Source organism: Castanea sativa, chromosome 12 (assembly GCF_040712315.1).
Source record: "Castanea sativa cultivar Marrone di Chiusa Pesio chromosome 12, ASM4071231v1".
Taxonomy (NCBI): Eukaryota; Viridiplantae; Streptophyta; class Magnoliopsida; order Fagales; family Fagaceae; genus Castanea; species Castanea sativa.
In genome coordinates, this window is record NC_134024.1 from 4,842,659 (window position 1) to 4,862,258 (window position 19,600).

At 37.4% G+C, this 19,600-nt stretch overlaps 1 long non-coding RNA gene across 1 annotated transcript; it reads left to right on the top strand.

The window, feature by feature from the left end:
• Window positions 1–4,148: 4,148 nt before the first annotated feature.
• LOC142620962 (uncharacterized) lies at window positions 4,149–14,186 on the top strand. Its single transcript, XR_012841668.1, has 2 exons — window positions 4,149–4,274; window positions 13,766–14,186. It is a non-coding gene; the product is annotated as an uncharacterized LOC142620962 (long non-coding RNA).
• Window positions 14,187–19,600: the final 5,414 nt, after the last annotated feature.

A 19,600-nucleotide genomic window follows, 5' to 3' on the forward strand; every position in this document is an offset into this window, starting at 1 on the left:
TGCTTCATTTTTACTTCCTAAGATTTGGATTGAAATAAAATAGTGCAAAAGCTTTTGAAGCTTGGATCTATGAACACTAACAGTTTCATTTAACCCAAACTTTAGAAACAATTAAAAAAAAAAATCTGCATTTTTAGAATCAGACAATCAAATGTAACAATTGAAAATTTATAAAGTTTTGATAGGCCATACGAAAGGAAAAAGCTTTTATAAATTACAAAAGGTGTGAAAGGATTTTAAAAGAAGCTTTGCATGAAAATGTTTACTCTCAAAATAATATTTCAAGACATAATCCTTTTCCCAAAACCCAATTGCAGACTACTATGAGTAAAAGAACCTCCCAGGCAGACATGAAAGGAAAGGGTAAAGCACCAGTGGTGAAACCAAAACAATTTCGAAAGCCTTCAGTAAGAATTTCAGATAGGCATGAAGGCGTCTCGATAGAGACAATATCTCTTCAGGATACGTTGCTAGCAAAGGCAATGTATTCATGTGGTGAAAAAAGTGAAATTTTGCAAGAAGTGCTCCGCATTGACCTCATTTTTCGAGACGGAGAATTTACAGACCTTCCTTTTCACATTAAATTACTTCTTTATAACCTTGAAGTAACTTTCACCCTCAGACAGAAATCTTTATACCAAAAGACCCTTAAGGCTTTGGAATTACATCTTGTTAGCACCAGTGCTTTCATTGAAGCATCTGGTTGTCAACTCCATAATGATAGTTTCAAAGAAGAAATTGATGAAAGACTAAAATCAATTGAAAAAACTATGACCTATACCCGAGACAGTAATTTAGCAGAATTAGCTAAAAAGATAGAACTTTTAAATTCACTTTTAGATATAGACAGAAAAAGAGGCATTGTAGTTCTAAATACTCGGTAATTCATCCGGCCATATGTCTTTTGCCCCCTCGAGCCGAGTCTTGATGATTTTGAGCAAGGATCAGTTCGTGACTTCAACCTGTCCATGGCTTGCGGGTGAGCGGGTGACGAGTAGTGGTTCCTGATCCCTAGTTGTAAACAGAAGTCTTTGAATGCATCGTTGTCGAACTGCTTCCCATTGTCTGAGACAAGCACCCTAGGTATACCATACCTGCAAATGATGTTCCTCCATACGAAACTTTGTATATTCCTTTCCATGATAGTGGCCAAAGCTTCCACTTCCACCCATTTGGTGATGTAGTCAATGCCGACCATTAGGAACTTTAGCTGTCTTACTGCAGTTGGGAAGGGACCTATGATGTCTAACCCCCATTGCGCGAATGGTCGTGGGGCCGTCATAGGGGTGAGCTCTTCTGTTGGTTGCCTTATGAGGTTGCCAAACTCTGGCACTTGTCGCAGGCTTTGACATATGCATCGGCATCCTTTTGCATGGTTGGCCAATAATATCTTGCCTGGATAAGCTTATGCACCAAAGACCATGATCCAGAGTGATTTCCATAAATTCCTTCATGGACCTCCCTCATAACATAGTCTGCTTCTTTAGGGGCGAGGCACCTTAGGTAGGGTCGGGAGAAACCCCTATTGTATAGGATGTCTTTAATCAAAATGAAACAAGCCGCTTTGACCTTTAACTTCCTTACGGCCTCCTTGTCGTTCGGTAGCTTGCCGTTCTTTAGGTAGGCGAATATCGGAGTCATCCAACAATGTTCATCGCTTATTTCCTACACGCCAGTACTGTCTATTAGTGATGAGAGTTGAATGAAGGATAATACCTGATTGGGGACTAGCATAGGTTCTGCTGAAGCAGCTTTAGCAAGCCAGTTGGCGCACTGGTTCTCCTCCCTTGAGATTTGAACCAGTTTCATTTGGAGGTTGCTAATTTGACCCTTCACTTCCTCGAGATACTTCTTCATTCGTTCATTCTTTCACTCATAGCTACCATTAACCTGATTGGTTACGATTTGGGAATCGCAGTGTACAATCATATTTTCAGCTCCTGCTTCTTTCGTGAGGTCTAGTCCTGCTATTAGGGCTTCGTGTTAAGCTTCGTTATTGGTTGTAGGAAAGTCTAGACAGATCATGCAATCGATCTTATCTCCTTCTAGGGTGTAGAGTACCACGCTGGCCCCACCTGCCTGTCTATTGGAGGATCCGTCTGTGTAGATGTTCCGCTGGGGAACTTCCTCTGCCCCCTGGCCTTCCATGAGAGTGAACTCAGTGATAAAATCGACTACTACCTGTCCCTTTATTATGCGCGAAGGTGTTTCCTTATAGAGAAGATCATCATTAATGGGCGTATATTATGGAATCTTTCTTAGTTAGAATTCTATATCGGGATTCTTAGAGCTAATCGTGAGACGCAAGTTATTTCCATTTAGGAGTCCTTGGAGGTTAATCAAACCAGATGAATGCCATGTGGCCCTTATATCCGTCCACCCTGCGTCCGTGCACCTTGGACTCGTCCACCGTGTGTCCATGTACATTGGACTTGTCCACTATCAGCCAATCGGTCTACTGCCGTTATGTTTGTTCAAATGTATCCATCATCTATTTTTTACCCTCTTCAGATGCCAATTCTTAAAAATTAGACTTTAATTTGTTTCGTTTTCATCCATTTTTTAATTTTTTATTTATGTCTTGAAATGGGTTAAATTGCTTTTGAAGTTCAATATGGATGCAATGGAATCTATCTGTAGAATCGCATTATAATGGGTCAAGCAAATACTCCATTGTGAACTCAAATGGAATTATCAACATGACATTGCAGTTGCTAAATGTTTTCCAAAATGATCTAAACAAGGTTCCTAAACAAGAGCTTGAAGTGAAGGCTCTATTGTCTTGCCTAGAAAAAACAATAACTATTTTGGAAAGGCATTGCCATTTAGGCCATGATTACCCATCTGAATGAAATTTCTGACATATAAGCTCCTAGCTTCAGGCTTTATCTTATTGAATAATACTACCATCCTTAATTATTGTATTTTTGGTAATTTACATAGCACCCAATAGGTCTTGGACCTACAACCACATCCTCCATCCTACCTTATAAGAGGAGGAAGTGCAATTTGAGTCAGAATCCATTGGCATTGGCACATTCCTTTATTTGTTTTATTTTTTTGATAAGTAAATAAATTCATCAAACAAAATACTCAAATCAAGCATGCAGGAAGAATAAGATAAAGAGTGCTAAAGAGAAAAACATAATGATTATTTAGCACCCAGGGAGTCTGTAAAATGTAGGAACCCCTCAATCAAAAAAGACATTGAGCACGTTGTCATCCACTCATATAAGGACTTCAAAGACAAAAACTTCAAATTCATCATGCTTAGCTCCTAACCCTCAAAGCATCTCGCATTTGTTTCATGCCAAATACTCAATATGAGACACAATGGGACCACTAACCAAATGCCCCTGCTGTTCCTCCTCCCATACAGCCCCTACCAGTTCACCAAAAGTTCTTATACTGAATACAGCACTGCCAGTCTGCCACAATCCTTTATATTGGAGGAGGTTTTAGAGAAATTTAACAGGAGGATGCAGGAAGAAGATACTGCACTCTTCTATTGGTGTGGAACTGGAGATGGAGGAACGGGTAACTTTTTATTCTGCATACATGTGTGCATGCGCGTGTGAGTGAGATCCATTCTCAGGGGAATTGTAGGCTTTAAATGGATTCGTCAATATAACTTTTCAAGGAAAAGTCATGTCACCACATTTTCCCACTCTCATATCTGTCATATTTTTCTGTGTGCATGTGTGTGAGAGAGAGAGAGGGGTGATGAAACTGTTCACTGGCAGAGATCAAAGAAGAACCATGCTGAAATTTCACAACCACATCAGTTGCTATGGAGTTGGACTTGTGGGATAGAGAGGAAGGTTACCTTATTTATGCACTAATTGACGTTGGAGGGTGATACTGATGTGAATTATAACAGTAGCACTCTGTGAAAAAGTCACAGAAAAAACGAATAATTTGATGTTGAGTGTTAACATCTACTGAAAAAAAAAAATTAAGTTTTTGTGTCATGTTTTAAGGAAAGCTTGTGTACACCTCCAGTGTACAGCTTTTCTCATCTCAAAGTATTGCTTATCAAAATGAATCTACAGAGAAAAAAGAAGGGAGGGAATGTGGTTCTGTTTCTATTTCTTTCTAGCGTTTATTCTGTTTGTCCATCTTGATTCATAGGCTATTAGTTTTTTCTTTCAATAACTATATTACCAGCTCTCTTTGCCAATAATATGTTGCAATTTGCCTCAACAGATCAAGGAACATCTCAATGCAGAATCAGTCACTGTAAGAGATGCTTATGGCGATGGTCGGCATGTCAGGTAAGATCATGTTATTGCTGGCTTGTGATTTTAGCCAAATAAATAATTTTGTTATATAAGATTATAGCCAAATAAATAAATGCAGGTGAACCACCTTCAATTGATGTTTTTGGGCTTTTGTCAGATGATTTATTATTTTTAATATATTAATGGAATTTGCTTGGTAAAACGATTAATGGAAGTTCTCAGTATTAATTGTTATATATATATATACACACACACACACACACACATATATATATGGTAGTATACAAATGTAGGTGCTTATCCAAATAAATCTGTTGTTAATGATAACATCTTACTTTTTAGGTGTTCTAGTGGTTCCATGTTCTTATTAGCACAGCAGCTTTCTCCACATAGTATGATATAATTTTCTCCTAAAAAAGAATTTGGATGAATTGTTGTAACGGCCATTGCCAAGTGTTGGTCACTTGGTCTCCTCAAAAAATTTCAGAAAGAACCATTGTACACGATAGATATCAGGGATCTTTCCATTCCTGACATCATTGATCTTATTTTGCATGGAAACCTTGTGTTTCCATAAATGCAAACTCTTGAAGATGATTGACCCTCTCTGCATTTCTGTGACTCACTTTTTATTGTCCATCAATGCAATTGGGAGAATGACAATGACAATGTATTACTTATCAATCATATAACATGGAGCAATGCAGGTATAATCAAAATGTTAAAGTTCTACGCTGATAGGTTTGAAAGACCATGCCTTTGCAATATAATTTGATTGAAGTATCACTTAAAGAGTTAGTGCAAATTTGTTTTCTTTATTGTAATTGTTGTTTTTATAGTGAATCATTATTATATCCTTTAATCTCGCATTTACAAATTAATCTTGCATTTACAAATTAACTTTAGTGATTCATTGTCTTTCATTTTTCTTTGAGTACGTACGAGAGATGTCTATGTTTGAATATGGTGGGAAAAATACACTTCTGCCCGTTTCCTAGGCAGCAAATGAGTTTTGGTTGGTGATGATTGTGGAATATGCTTGCAAATGGCCTTTGGTTCAAATGGCACTTCTATCCTCCACGCCTCATAAGTATGGAGTGGTGGGCAGTGATGGCTTCAGGAATTTTTTCCAAGGTGTTTCTCAACAAGCATTAATTACACGATCTAATAAAATGAATATTTTATATATTGACAACAACAACAACAAGAAAATTATTAATTATTGTTGTTTAGTTGTTTCATTAATTTGTTTGTCTTTTATAATGTATTGGTTAATTAAATTATTAATTATTGTTTATTAGTTGTTTTTCTCAATTAATTATTGATTAATTAAATTATTGTGATGTGCACATTACACTGCTTTACCCAATTACTTGGCCCCATATGCCCATCAGCCCATCCACCCCCAACCCCACTCAACAGACAAGCCTGTTTAATGCCCTAATCATAAGAGCCAGCTGTCAATCAGAAAATTTCACAATCACAATTTCATTTATATCTCACCAACACCAACACCAACACATACCAACCAACGGATAAGAATCATAAGATAAAGCCAAAATGCCAAATTCAAAAAGTCAAAAAATTAATAAAGTTAAAGCTTCATTGAGTGCTTCAGCCAATCACATTTCAGATAAAGTTAATAAAGAGAGAGAGAGAGAGAGACAAACAGACAGACTCATAACTCATTCATTATTTCATTTCATTTCGGATTTGAGAGAGAGAGAGAGAGAGAGAGAGAGAGAGAGTTAGAGAAAAAAAGAGAGAGAAATACCTGTGCGGGGACGATGTGCGACGGCGACGATGAGCGACTGCGACTGGAACTAGACTGATCTCTGATGCGATGAGGGATGATGATGTCCAATGAGCAACTGTGATAGTGCAACTGGAACTGGACTGATCTCCGATGCGATGAGGGGCGATGATGTGCTCTAGAGTCTGAACTATTGCCTACGACTGGACCGATCTAACTTCTAAGGGGAGGCGTTGCTCTATTTTTACTTTTTACGTTTGCTTTAGCTTTAGTGATTTCTTTTTTTCTTTTTCTTTTTTGAGAAAAGCTTTAGTGATTTCTGATGTACTGAACTACTGATTTACTGATTTGAGGTTTCTAATCTGTATTGAGGTTTTTTTTTTATAATCCGTGGGTTTGCTTCCTCTGTATTCTGTTGGGCTTGCTGTGGGCTTGCTTCCTTTGTATTCTGTTGGGCTTGTCGTGGGCTTGCCGTTCGATGTTTTGCTTTGTTATAATTTTTTTTTTTTCAAATTTTAGTTGAAATTCTTTTTTCGGTTTTTTTTTTGGCTTGAAAGTAGAAAAAAAATATATATATATATATATATATATATATATATATATTTTTTAATTTGAGGGTGTTCATTTTTTTTAAAGGGTAAAAAAAAAAATTAATTAATTATTATATATAAACAAAAATTTCAAGTCAGGGTGTTCCTAGGAACACCCTGAGTATAACGTGGCACCGCCACTGGTGGTGGGTGAGGTATCCCCTTGGATGCATGAGTATTTACCTAGCCCCAAAAAAAATGTGGAATATGCGGGGTGTTGGGTTCTAAGACTTTAGGTTTAAATGTATTGGAATTTCAATTTGTAATGTTAGCAAACTATGATCAAAACGTTTAGTTTTGTTTTAAACTTCCTCAAAGTATGCTTAAGTTGTAAAGTTGGAATCGAGTGTTCTACAGGATTTACTGTGTAAATTTGCCTGGCTCGATTGATCGAAAATTAGACTCGATCGATTGAAGCTTGTGCAGATTGTTTTTTTGTAGAATTTTCCAACTCAGCCCAAGCCCGTTTAACGTGTAGGGTTTCATGTTTTGTCTTAAGTATAAAAGGGAAAACCCTAGCCACGTTTTCAGGTTGCTCTTTATGCTGTGTGTGTGAATCTTTTGTGAGATCGAGAGGTGTTTGTCTTCACATACACTTAGGGTTATCACGATCTAGATTGATGTCAAGAGCTTGGTGATCAATTCAATTGCAGATTCAAGAGCTTAAAGATATACAAGCAGGAGTGCTTTTGCTTGCTAGAAATCCAAGAAAGAAGTAGTCCATGGACTCGGAGCTGTCACGTGGTCGTGGTAGTAAGTTTCCTACTCGAGGTAGCAATAAGATGTTAGTGGTCTAAGTCGCTATTGTGTAAACTTCAATTCTTTCATAGTGGATTCATTTTACCTTGAGGATAGTTAGGTTAAATCTTCCCCAGATTTTTTATTATATGATTTTTCTAGGTTATCATATTGTTGTGTTCTTTATTTTCCGCACTTTACAATGATATGATTTATATGTGTTAATCTATAACTGCATAATTTATCTAAGTTAATCACTTGGTTACATAACTAGGTTAATCTAGTTGTATTTTAAGGGGTCTAAAAAAGTTCACGGGAGAAATTTCTTTTTTCCTTCTATTTCTTGTGAGTTTGAGCTTATCAATGTGAAAGGCTTACTCTGTTAGTTATGGAGGTACCTCATAAGGGATGTTTTCATTTCTAAGAAATTTTCTCTATGCAAGTTACGATAACCCTATCCGCATGAATATCAAACCATTTGGATCAATAAGCTACAGCAGTTAACTACTAGATTTGAAAGCATTAGGATGTTTGATGATGAAATTTTTGATGAATTCTATGCTAAGCTTAATGATATTGTTAACTCTGCTTATAATTTGGGTGAAATCTATGATCAACCTAAAATTGTTATGAAGATTCTTAGATCTTTAACTGAATATTTTAGACCCAAAGTAACTACCATCACTGAAAGCAAGGATGTAGACTCCATCCATGTTGATGAACTTGTTGGATCTCTTCAGTCCTATGAGTTGGACCTACCTAAGACTAGCAAATCCAAATCAATGGCTCTTAAGTCTGTTGATGTGAGTGGATTTGAAGATGAGCTCTCTGCTACAAAGATTTCTTATCTTGCCAAGAACTTTAGAAACTTTCTTAGGAACAATAACAGAAGGGCTAGAGGTAAAAACAATGCTGAACTTAGAAATTTTAGGAGGAATGAACCCACTAAGGTGAACAATAATGAGAAACCTGAAGAAAAAGTTGGTCAACCTTCTAATAATTCTATGGGTCAACAATGTTTTGGTTGTCAAGGGTATGGTCATGTGAAATCTGAATGTCCAACATTCTTGAGGTCTAAGAGTAAGGCTATGGTTGTAACTCTTAGTAATGATGAAGTTTCTAACAATAAGTCTGGTAGTGATGAGGATGGAAACTTCATTGCTTTCACTACTACTGCTGTAGTTGACGAAAGTGTTGCTATTGAGGAAAATTCTTTTGATGAGGAACTTTCTAAGGATGTAGATTAATAAGAAGTCTATAACAAGTTTTACAAAGTTGATACAAAGGATGCTATGAGTGTCGATTTAGACTTGAAGAAAATTGCATCTCTTGAACTTGATAAGAAAAATTTGCTTGTAAAACTGTTTGATGCTAATGAACTGTTGAATAATGTGAAAACTGAGAACATGCTTTTGCTTGACAAAGTTAAGAATTTGGAATATGAATTATCTGTAGCTAGAGAACAAACAAATAGGTCGGCTAGTTCCAAACTTGATTATATGTTGAGTGTTCAAAAGTCTCATTCAGATAAAACTGGCTTAGGTTTTGTAGAAAACATCTCTGTTCCTGAAACATATTCCACAAACTTTGTTCCTTCTTCTGAGCCCCCTGTGAGTGAGGTTGTCAAATCTATAGAAGTTACACCTCCTAGGAAGATTAGGGTTGATCTTCAAGAGTCTGAACCTAAGACTTCTAATCCACCTAAGAGTAAGTTGCATGATAGATTTGCATGGGTTTGTCATTTTTGTGGAAAGTCTGGACACATTCATCCAAATTGTTTCAAGTTGCAAGCTGCCAAGCGAGCAAATAATCCAAAAGTACCTATGCCTCAAGCATAAGATCCTATGGTACTTATTGGTGAGTTGGTAAAGGCTTTAAACCTTTATACCAATCTTGGAGTTGCTCAGAATTCTAATGTGAATCATAACTCCAATGCTAAAGTTGCATCTAAAAAGTTTTGGATGCAAAAGGCTTGATCTAATTGAGTTTTTCTGACATGGTCCTTGTGTTTCATTGCTCATCTCTTTGTGACCATTCTTCTTTGTTATTTTTTTTTTGTTTTCTTTGTCTTTCTAGGATTTGCATTGCATAACATTCATGCATTTCATTCTAGGTTGTTTTTGTTTTTTTCTTCAAAAATTAAAAAAAAAAAACAAAAAAGGGAAAAGGGAAGCAAAATGTGTTGCATTTTTATTGTTGGATTTGAAATCAAGGTTGGCCAATTTATCTTTACATAACATGTTTATGTACCTTGTTTAGCTTGGATGAGCTTATTTTATTGCACTTTACTAGTTTGAGCTTTGTGGTGCATGTTGTGTGGAAGTTGTTTATAGTTTTTGATCACATGATCTTAATCTTGAAGTCACATGTCTTTGATTGTCGGACTTGATCTTAATGAGAAAGGCATAAATAACCATCTCACCACTATTTACTAGCCAATCATGAACACCTTAGTGCATATTGTAAGATTTTGTGCTCGAGAAAGTATAGCACATGCACAAAAAGAACACAAGGTGTAGCCTTGGTTTAAATGATAAAATTGGTGTGTACATTATTGAATTTTAATTTAAAAAATCAAGTAAAATTGGTGTATACATTATTCCAGCTATTTCTTAATAAGTTTCTGATCAAATAAAATTGGTGTGTACATTATGAGGCAAATCAAGAAACTTACATGATTGCAAGCTTTTATTCTAGGAGATGTGAGAGTTATATGATGTAACTCTTTAAGGGATAGTCTCTTTCAAATTTATGTGATGGATTTTGTAGAAATTGTGCTTGACTACTATTCACATATCACCTCACATGTATCTTAAGCTTTTGCTAGTTGCACACACTACACAAGTTACACTTTGCTAAATTTTGTACATGTTATTGTGTGTGTGATTTTGTTTTGGCCATCCAAGATTGAAACTTCCTTGAGTTTAAATGCAAAATGTGTTTTGAAGCTTGAAAATTTAAGGTGAATTGATTGAAATTTTTTTTTTTGGGAAAACTGGGTTCAAAACAAGTGTTTTTGAAAAACATTTCATCTCATACTCATGCATTTTATTCATAAACTAATATGCTTTGAGGAGTTTCTGTATAAAAATGCTCTGTTTTTCAAAGAATTGTTTTTTCCAGAATTTCAATCAATTGAACCTGTTTCTCGATTAGTCTAAGGGTCCAAGCAAGATTTTTGTCGTTTTCCCTCAAATTTCTTCAAGGGCTTTTGTCATCTAAGTCCAGTAAGACCTTTATACCCCTCTTTCTTCTTTTATTTTCATGTTTACATGCATTGAAGGGAGAATTTCAAACCTAAGGGAATTTGGGATTTGTCTTGATTCAAGCTTTTTCTTGTGAAATTGATCAATGGATTTTTGTTGAGGGATGATATACAACTATTCTTGATGAATTAATTTGATCAATTTGATGTATTTTGAGAAATTGAAATTTCTAGGGCTTGAAACTACCCGATTTGGGGATTTTGTTCAATTTGGTTTGAATTGATGAAATTGTCTTGTTGGATTGATTAATACGATCATTATAATGTATTATTTATCTTGTTTAATGATCAATTGGTCAATTTCTTGAAAATTGTACAAGTGGTTCTTCAAAATTTTGGGGTTTTTGATATAAACTCTATGCTCAAGCCAATTTTGTGATTTTAAAGTCAAATTGAACTTATTCTCACTGCATTAGATTATGCATCATCTAATTATGTTGTTCATGCATCATATAGATTGTTATTTTTCTATATTGTTTTGTGCTAACTTACAGTCTGCCCTTGGTTTTTCTTTTCTTTTGGTTCTTTCTGTGTGTCTTGTCCTATCCATAGAACCATGCCTAGGAAAACTAGAGCTAATTGGAAAGCCTCCTCCTCTTCTGCTCCTTCCTTTGAGAGTGATAGGTTTTTGAGTGAGAAAAACCAAAAAACATATGAGACCTTGAACCTGTTTAGGACCGTCTAGGCTGAGAGAAAGGTTGTTTTAGATGAGCTTGATCTTGAGATTAGGAGAAACTTTGAGCGTAGGGGTTGGTTACCGTTGCTAGAAAATTCACATCCCCCTCTGACTACCTTGATTAGAGAATTCTACTCGAACCTCTCTGTCCACTCCTACAATTCCAACACTCCTGTGAGAAGTTGGATACAGGGTGACAAGTACACCATTACTCTTTCAGTAGTGGTTGCTGCTCTTGGGGTGCCACTGGTCCGGCATCTTGTTTATCCTTATGATGAGTCTCCACCTCTTGATGACATCATGTCATACATCACTGGTACTTCTATCCAGTGGGGTTTCAGATCCTCGAATCACGTCTACTGAGTTGACCGAGATTCACTATCTTTTCTTTCAGATTGCTTGTCATTGTTGGTGGCCTATCTCTCATTTTCAGACCATTCCTATCGAGAGATGTGCATTTTTGTATGCCCTTGTTACCGATGCTCCTATGAGTTTTTCTCATCTTTTCATTTGTTCTTTGATTGAGGTTCATCGGAGTAGTTCTATCTCTCATGCTCTTTTCTTCCATGTTTTTATTCATCAGATTCTTTTGCATTTGGGTTTAGAAAACTTTCCTGCGTCTGAGCCTGTTCATATAGTTGCTCTTATAGGTGCCACCTTTCTTAGGCAAAGGGCTGCTCAGATGAGAGCAAGCTCTAAACGTCCTAGAGTTGAATCCTCTGGTGTCACACCCCCTCCTCCTTCCTCTACAGGTGATACTTCTGCTAAGGCGTTTGTCGATCCGACTGCTGCTGCTGCTAATGTTCCTCCACCTTCGACTTCGAATGATTCGGACATTCGTCATATGATGGAGACTGTCATGATCGTTTAGGCGACTCATGGTCAGCTTTTGGTGGACATGCTTGATGAGCTTTGTGCTTTGTGAGCGGTTTTGGAGAGTATTAGACTGCCACCTCCTTTTGATGATGAGTGAGTGCCCTTTGGCAATTCGTCACAAAAAGGGGGAATACATATGTTGTAGAGAGGAGTTTTTGATGTTAGGGGGAGATTTTGATGCTTTAGAGCTATGGAATTTTTAGATTGTATCTAGGTACTTCATTCTGTATTTTTTTTTTTTTGGGCTCATGATGTAGTTTGTATGGGTTATCATGAGAGGGGGAGATACTTTGATTACATATGTTTCTTGTTGTTTCACATTGTTTATTGATTTAAATTTATGAGGTTATTCATGATATATGTCTTTATTGTGTGTTATGTGAAATCAAGAAGTTATACTTGTGTTACTTGTATTTTCCACACGTGTTTATGTGTTTGTTAAGTGTTACAGGAATATACAGGTTGATTCAGTCGTGCTGCTGTCTACACTTGCAACTGATGGTTAGTAGTTAGGTTGAATTTGTTATGTTGGGCTATGTTTTTGTAAAGGGCTATTTTGTTTGTAACTTTGAGCATTTTGTTTAAGTTTGTGTTTTGTCACGGTTTGCCAAAGGAGGAGTTTGTTGGGTCCTAAGACTTTAGGTTTAAATGTATTCGAACTCCAATTTGTAATGTTGGCAAACCATGATCAAAACGTTTAGTCTTGTTTTAGATTTGCTCAAAGTGTGCTTAAGTTGTAAAGTTGGAATCGAGTGTTCTGTAGGATTTACTGTGTAAATTTGCCTGGCTCAATCGATCAAAAATTAGACTCGATCGATCGAAGCTCGTGTAGATTGTTTTTCTGCAGAATTTTTCAACTAAACCCTAGCCACGTTTTGAGGTTGCTCTTTATGTTATGTGTGTGAATCTTTTGTGAGATCGAGAGGTGTTTTCCTTCACATACACTTAGGGTTATCAAGATCTAGATTGATGTCAAGAGCTTGGTGATCAATTCAGTTGCAGATTCAAGAGCTTAAAGATATACAAGCGGGAATGTTTGTGCTTGTTGAAAATCCAAGAAAGAAGTAGTCTGTGGACTCGGAGCTGTCACGTGGTCGTGGTAGTAAGTTTCCTACTTGAGGTAGCAATAGGATGTTAGTGGTCTAAGTTGCTATTGTGTAAACTTTAATTCTTTCATAGTGGATTCGTTTTACCTTGAGGATAGCTAGGTTAAATCCTTCCCAGGTTTTTTACCGTTTAGTTTTCCTGGGCTATCATATTATTGTGTTCTTTATTTTCCGCACTTTACAATGATATGATTTATATGTGTTAACCTAGAACTGCATAATTTACCAAAGTTAATCACTTGGCTAAATAACTAGGTTAATCTGGTTGTGTTTTAAGGGGTCTAAAAATGTTCATGGGGGAAATTTCTTTTTTCCTTCTATTGCTTGTGAGTTTGGGCTTATCAATGTGAAAGGCTTACTCTATTAGTTATGGAGGTACCACCTCTCATAAGGGATGTTTTCATATCTAAGAAATTTTCTCTATGCAAGTTACGATAATTCTATCCGCATGAATATCTAACCATTTGGATCATGTGGTTGATTAGTTACAAAACTCATTTATTCTGCTACATGCTTGCAGCATTGATGTCGTCTCTTCAACCTTTGAGGGACAATCGGCTGTTAACAGGCAGAGGATGGTGTACAAAGCCATTTGGGAGGAGCTTCAGACCACAGTGCACGCGGTTGACCAAATGACTACCAGAACCCCCACTGAAGCATCAGCTGAAAAGTGACGCAGCCTGATCGGTAGCTGGACTCCCTTTAATGGATTTCCTGGTTGTAATGAAATGAAACTGTTGCATATGTTGCCTCATGCCTGTTGAGGAGTCCTTATTATATCTGAACAACAGCTTTCAATTGACAGGATTCATTGCTAAAATTATTTATTAGTCTCTTGGGATGGGGTGGTGACTCCCTTTTTCTCTCTTAAAAACAATCAAATTTTGTACTTTAATCTAGCTTCATTGAAACCTTAAAGGATCCCTTTTGATGTCCCTTTTTGCCAATTCTATACTTTACCACCTTCTCTAGTTATTACGTGCAGGAGAGTGGAGTCATGGATTTGTGTTGTCAACTTAAGCGTCAAAGGTATACCAAACTACAATAGAAACATAGACTTTATTGTCAGTTTGGGATAGCTTATTTAGCTAAAACTTAAATTTTTTTGCTGAAATTGTAAAAAAAATGTTAAAAAATACGCTGAATAATACAGTGAGATCTATAAATAGTATTAAAAAGTGCAGTGAGACCCATGAATAGTATCAAAAAGTGCAGTGAAATCTATAAATAGTAGACAAAAATAAGCTGAAAGTTGGGATAAGCTAAAAAATTCAGCTCATCACAAACACACACTTCATCATCCAAAAATCCCACACCAATTGATTTCACTGTTCAAATCCAACATCGATCACCTTCACCTTGTTGTCGATCTCCTCAACTTGTACCTTAGTCGCTGAATTTTTAGTCGCTGAATTTGTATAGGTACAGGTTGATGATGAAGCCCATTTATATGTGCATCATGGTTTTTTTTTTTAACCTTCTTTTCCTTTTTTAATTTGTGTACGGATTTTTTATTATAATAATTTGTGTATTTGAAATATATGTTTGATTGATATGCTTATTATTAAATAAATTTATTTAATATGTTTGTGTGAAATACAATATAAAAGGAAGAAGAGTGAGTGTAGACGACTAAATTTCTTAGTTCGAAATAAATCAAACAAGTAAAATAGTTTCACAAATACGAATTTGTATTGATAAATGTGTGGTACAATTCTCTGTAATTACAAAGGAGTGATCCTCTGATTCGATCTCCTTGAAAGATTTATTGATTGGAATTATGGTAATGTGATTTTGATTTGAACATAAGATATTCTTCAATTTGGCTGAGGAATGGATCGAAGATCTTTGAAACGAAATTACAATGAATCTCTGGCTATAAGCTTGTTAGAAATTCTTTGTTCTTCGTGTTCTTCGTGTGTTCTTCGTGTTTGAAGGTTTGTGGTGGAAGTTCTTCGGTGCTTTAGAGGCTTGATTCCGTAGAGCTTCGTTGATTTATGGTTTGTTGAGGTTTCTGGAGGCTTTTGAGCTTGATTCCAGTGAACTTTGAGATTTGGACGAGTAGTTTGGATGACTTTGCTTCAAATGTTGTCTGTATTCGAGGTTGAAGTTCTTGAATTTCTTGGAGGCTTTGAGGTTTGATCTTGGCAGAGCTTCTGGGTTTCTGAACTCAAGATATCTTCTTCCTTCTCTCTGTTCTGTGTCCTCCTAAATGTCTTAGGAAGGCTTCTATTTATAGGAGTTTAGGGGTAGGTGAGCGACACGTGGCAGAGTTTGATTGGTGACACTTGTCACAGCTTGATTGGTCCGCTTATGTCATCGCTTACACGTGCAGGGCTGCTTGTGTCATCGCTTACATATGCGGAGCTGCTTGTGTCATTGCTTACACCTGCTGATGCAGTTTCATGCCTTTATTTCAATGACACTTGGAAAATTTCTATTGGTTTCTGAATAGCGATGGCAAAACCTAAGAGCAATACGTGGCGCTTTGTAATTGGTTGTATTTTGTGGACTTGGTAGTATGATGTGTCAGCTTGTGATAGGTCGGGAATTTTCCTTCTCTACAAATGCCCCCTCGAGACTCGTTCATGCACACAGTTTTGGAGTGTGGTGAATGAATGAGTCTTGAAAGAAAAATGGATCTTTTTATACTTGACTCTTCTAGTGAAATAGTTGAAGGTGGTAGAGCTTTTAGCAGGATGAAGTAATTGCAGAAGAGTAGACCCATCCATATGAAAGGTTTTGATGAGACCGAAAAGGGGTCTGCCAGTATTTGAATGTGCTCGTATGACCGAGCTTTCTGAGCAAAGGTTAAGTCAAAGTAATTTCAGAAGAGTATTTTGGATTGTTGGTGGCGATCACAGGGTGTTGAAGATGGAGAAGAGGTGAGGATGTTGGCTGGGTACAGCATGCAGAGCTCTGGAGCTAGCCTCTTATTTTTAAGAACTTCTGGTGAAGTTATATCTGAAGGGTATACTTCGGATCACAGAGAGAACATGTGGGAGTGTGGTTGAATGCGCATGTGTTATTGCATCACTCAGGTTAAGTTGAAGTAATTTCAGAAGAGTATTTTGGGTTTGTTGATGTTGATGGTGAAGAAGATAGAAATGAAAATGAAGTGAATGAGTGAAACATACGACACCATGGTACTGACCCTGCATGTTAGGGACTCTCTGGCGTAGATGTCTCTGGGAAGTACACCTTCAGATGTGGGACTGGCTGCATGCTGAATGAAGTCCGACGGCAAGTCATTGAATGTGCATGTGTGACTGGACCATACTGACGGACATTAAGTTGAAGTAATTTCAGAAGTATATTTTATGAAATTCTTCAAGCTGATCTTAAGTTGGAGTAATTCCAGAAAGTGTGTTTTGTGGTACCGGCAATGATGACCTTTGGACCCCATGATGGCGGAAACATGGGATGAGGCTTTGGTAACCCTTCACCGACACCAAAGGCTAATTTCTGATGAGCTAGTACCTTGGAGGTCATCACAAGCGTTGGATGAGAGACAATTTGTAGGATACCCCAACACTTCTTACCATCTTCACTTGATGCAACTTTATTGGGAAAGCATAACAAATGAAAGATGGAGCTAACTTGTGATCCTGGTTTTAGAAACCAGCCAAGCTGCTGTTTGTTCCGAACCACCGCTTCTATTGGGAGACCAAACAGTTGAAGAGAGACTACAGGTGTCTCTGCTGGACTTGGATTTCCTGGCCAACGAATTCCACGGAGGTATGGAAGGTCGATGCAGACCTTGTTATGAATAACTCCATGAACAAACGTGATCATTATGTGAGGAAACAAAATTTGTTTGAATCCTAAAACAGTGATGATGTTGTGAGAAGGGTTACTATTGAACCATGAAGGGGTTGATTTCAAACTGATCATGAAATGATCTTGGTTGCTCGGTATTGAGAATGACGAGACCATAGTGAGAACTGGCTGTGAGAAGGAGGATTTGAAAATTTGAAAGAAGCAAATTTTCATTTTGTGACTCAGTGTATGTGTTTTTTTTTTCTTGATGGACTTAGCGGATCCGGCCCTTCTATTTATAGCGAAGAGATGAAGAACGGTAGCTGGGTAGTTAAGAATGGCGGATGAGACTTTTCGGTGGGAATGGTGGATGAGAATGGTAGACGCCGAATAGGAACGGTGGATGAGAATGGTAGGCGCCGAATAGGAACGTTAGGTTGGAGACTGGTAGGCACCGACGAAAATAATAGGTTGAAGCAGTGACCCAATGTAATTTCAATTTTGAGACATACTTGTGAGAGTTCGTCTGTTTTTGAAAGGGGAGCCTTGATCAAGTCTGGAGGATAATTTTGAGGGAATCCAGACCAAATGGATGGATCTCAAATTATGATCTTGAGAGCTTAAATCTTGGACACTGCTAGTACTTTGGAGAAGCGGGTGTAGTTTTTAAGTCCAAAACAAATACCTGGATTTCAAAATCAAAGTCTTTGTGAAGACCTGATAGGACAAGTTTTGCTTGAATATCTTGATCTTCGGTCAAAGTTTACACCAAAGCCAATAGTTGTAGACTCACACTATTTGAGCAATTTTGGATTCTCAAATGAATAAATAGACCCAAAATTTGAAAAGTACACGAAAAATTGAACAAGACAGGTCAATCTTAAAAATTTTGACTTTTGGTCAAAATTTGTGCAAAAGTCAATTTTTTTAGAAATTGGACTGTCGTGCAATTTTCTAGTCTCGGTTGAAGAAACAGATCCCAAAATTGGAAAGTACACGAAAAATTGAGCAAGACAGGTCAATCTTAAAAATTTTGACTTTTGGTCAAAATTTGTGCAAAAGTCAATTTTTTAGAAATCGGACTGTCGTGCAATTTTCGAGTCCCGGTTGAAGAAACAAACCCCAAAATTGGAAAGTACGCGAAAAATTGAGTGGGACAGGTCCGTTTTGAAAATTTTGACTTTGTGGTCAAAGTCAAAGTCTTAATTTGTCAAAGGTTTTTTTTTTTTTTTTTTTTTTCAGGCGGTCCGGATCCGGGTCGGAACGGTTCTAATTGGATTGAACCGGGCCAGAAGGATGACGTCATCCGTGACATCATCGACGAGGAGTGCGTGTCACGCGTGGCGCGTGCAAGCGCGTGAGGGAGCGCCGGCGCGTGGGAGCACGTGAAATCATCCAGCGGCGCGTGGAAGCGCGTGCAACTGACGCTGGGATTGCCGGACCTTCTGGCGGCGCGTGGCTCATCGTTTGGGCTTGAAATTTTCAAATATTGCAGTTACAAGGCCGTAGAAGACTGCTATATGGTCGGTTTTGTGAAATTGTGCACAGATTTGCACAGTTTTGAATGAGAAACCCGCGGGTCACTGAGAATTTGTGGCGGCGCGTGGTGGCGCGTGGCCGGGTATCTGGGCCTGTAATTTTCAGGTTTGGCGGATCGAAGGCTGTAGAAGACTCCTGTGGTGTCAGATTTCTGAAATAAGGTCTGGATTTTCACAAACATGGACGAGAAAGTCGTGGGTCTTTGTTTGGACTTGTGGCCTTTTTTTTTTCTCTGGTCTAATTTTGTGGTGGCCGCCCTGGCAGGATGCAAAAATTCTGGTGGCTGCCCTGACAGGATGAAGACATTATGGTGGCTGCCCTGATAGGATGTAAAAATTTAGACTTGCCATGTGACTTGCCATGAATTCAGACTTGCATTATCTTCTGTCTCTATGGCTGAAAATGCTCTTTCATTTCAAAATTTAGCGCAGACTTCTCTGATTTGAAGTGCATCTGAGTTTGCAAAGTCTGACTTTGCATTCCAATTGTTTTCACATTTCTGAAATGTGAATATAAGTTTTTTTCATTGGTCGGTTGGTAGAACCATTTTTGCTGACTTTTTCCATTTTTTTTTGTCTGCTAGTTTAGCAGAAATTCTCTATATAAGAGGTGAGATTGGCTTTGTTCATTTGGGCATTCTTAGCCTTCAGTCTTCTTCTCTACCTTTTAAGATTTTTTTTTTCTTTCTTTTTCTTTTTCTTTTATCCTTTGTTTAGCCATGCAATGAGATTTTCTTCTGACATTTTTGTTTTATTGCTTGTTTTTGTTTTGCAGCTCAGTTTCCTTGATCTTTGGGTTTTGACATCAAACTTCACGCTGACGTTCTCATAGAAGTGTTTGCCTTCATTTGGTGACTTTGTATTTCATTGATAGCAACGTTGCAAGAACGGATGCCTTCATGTTGTTACATTCTTTTCTTGCATCAACAATCTTTTAGTGATATTCGTCTTTGCAACGACGTTTCCATAAGGATATTCAGCTAGACAATAATGCTATTGCCCATAAAGCTACGTCAACGCTTCATTTGCACAAAAGCTATGCCAACATTCATCTTTGC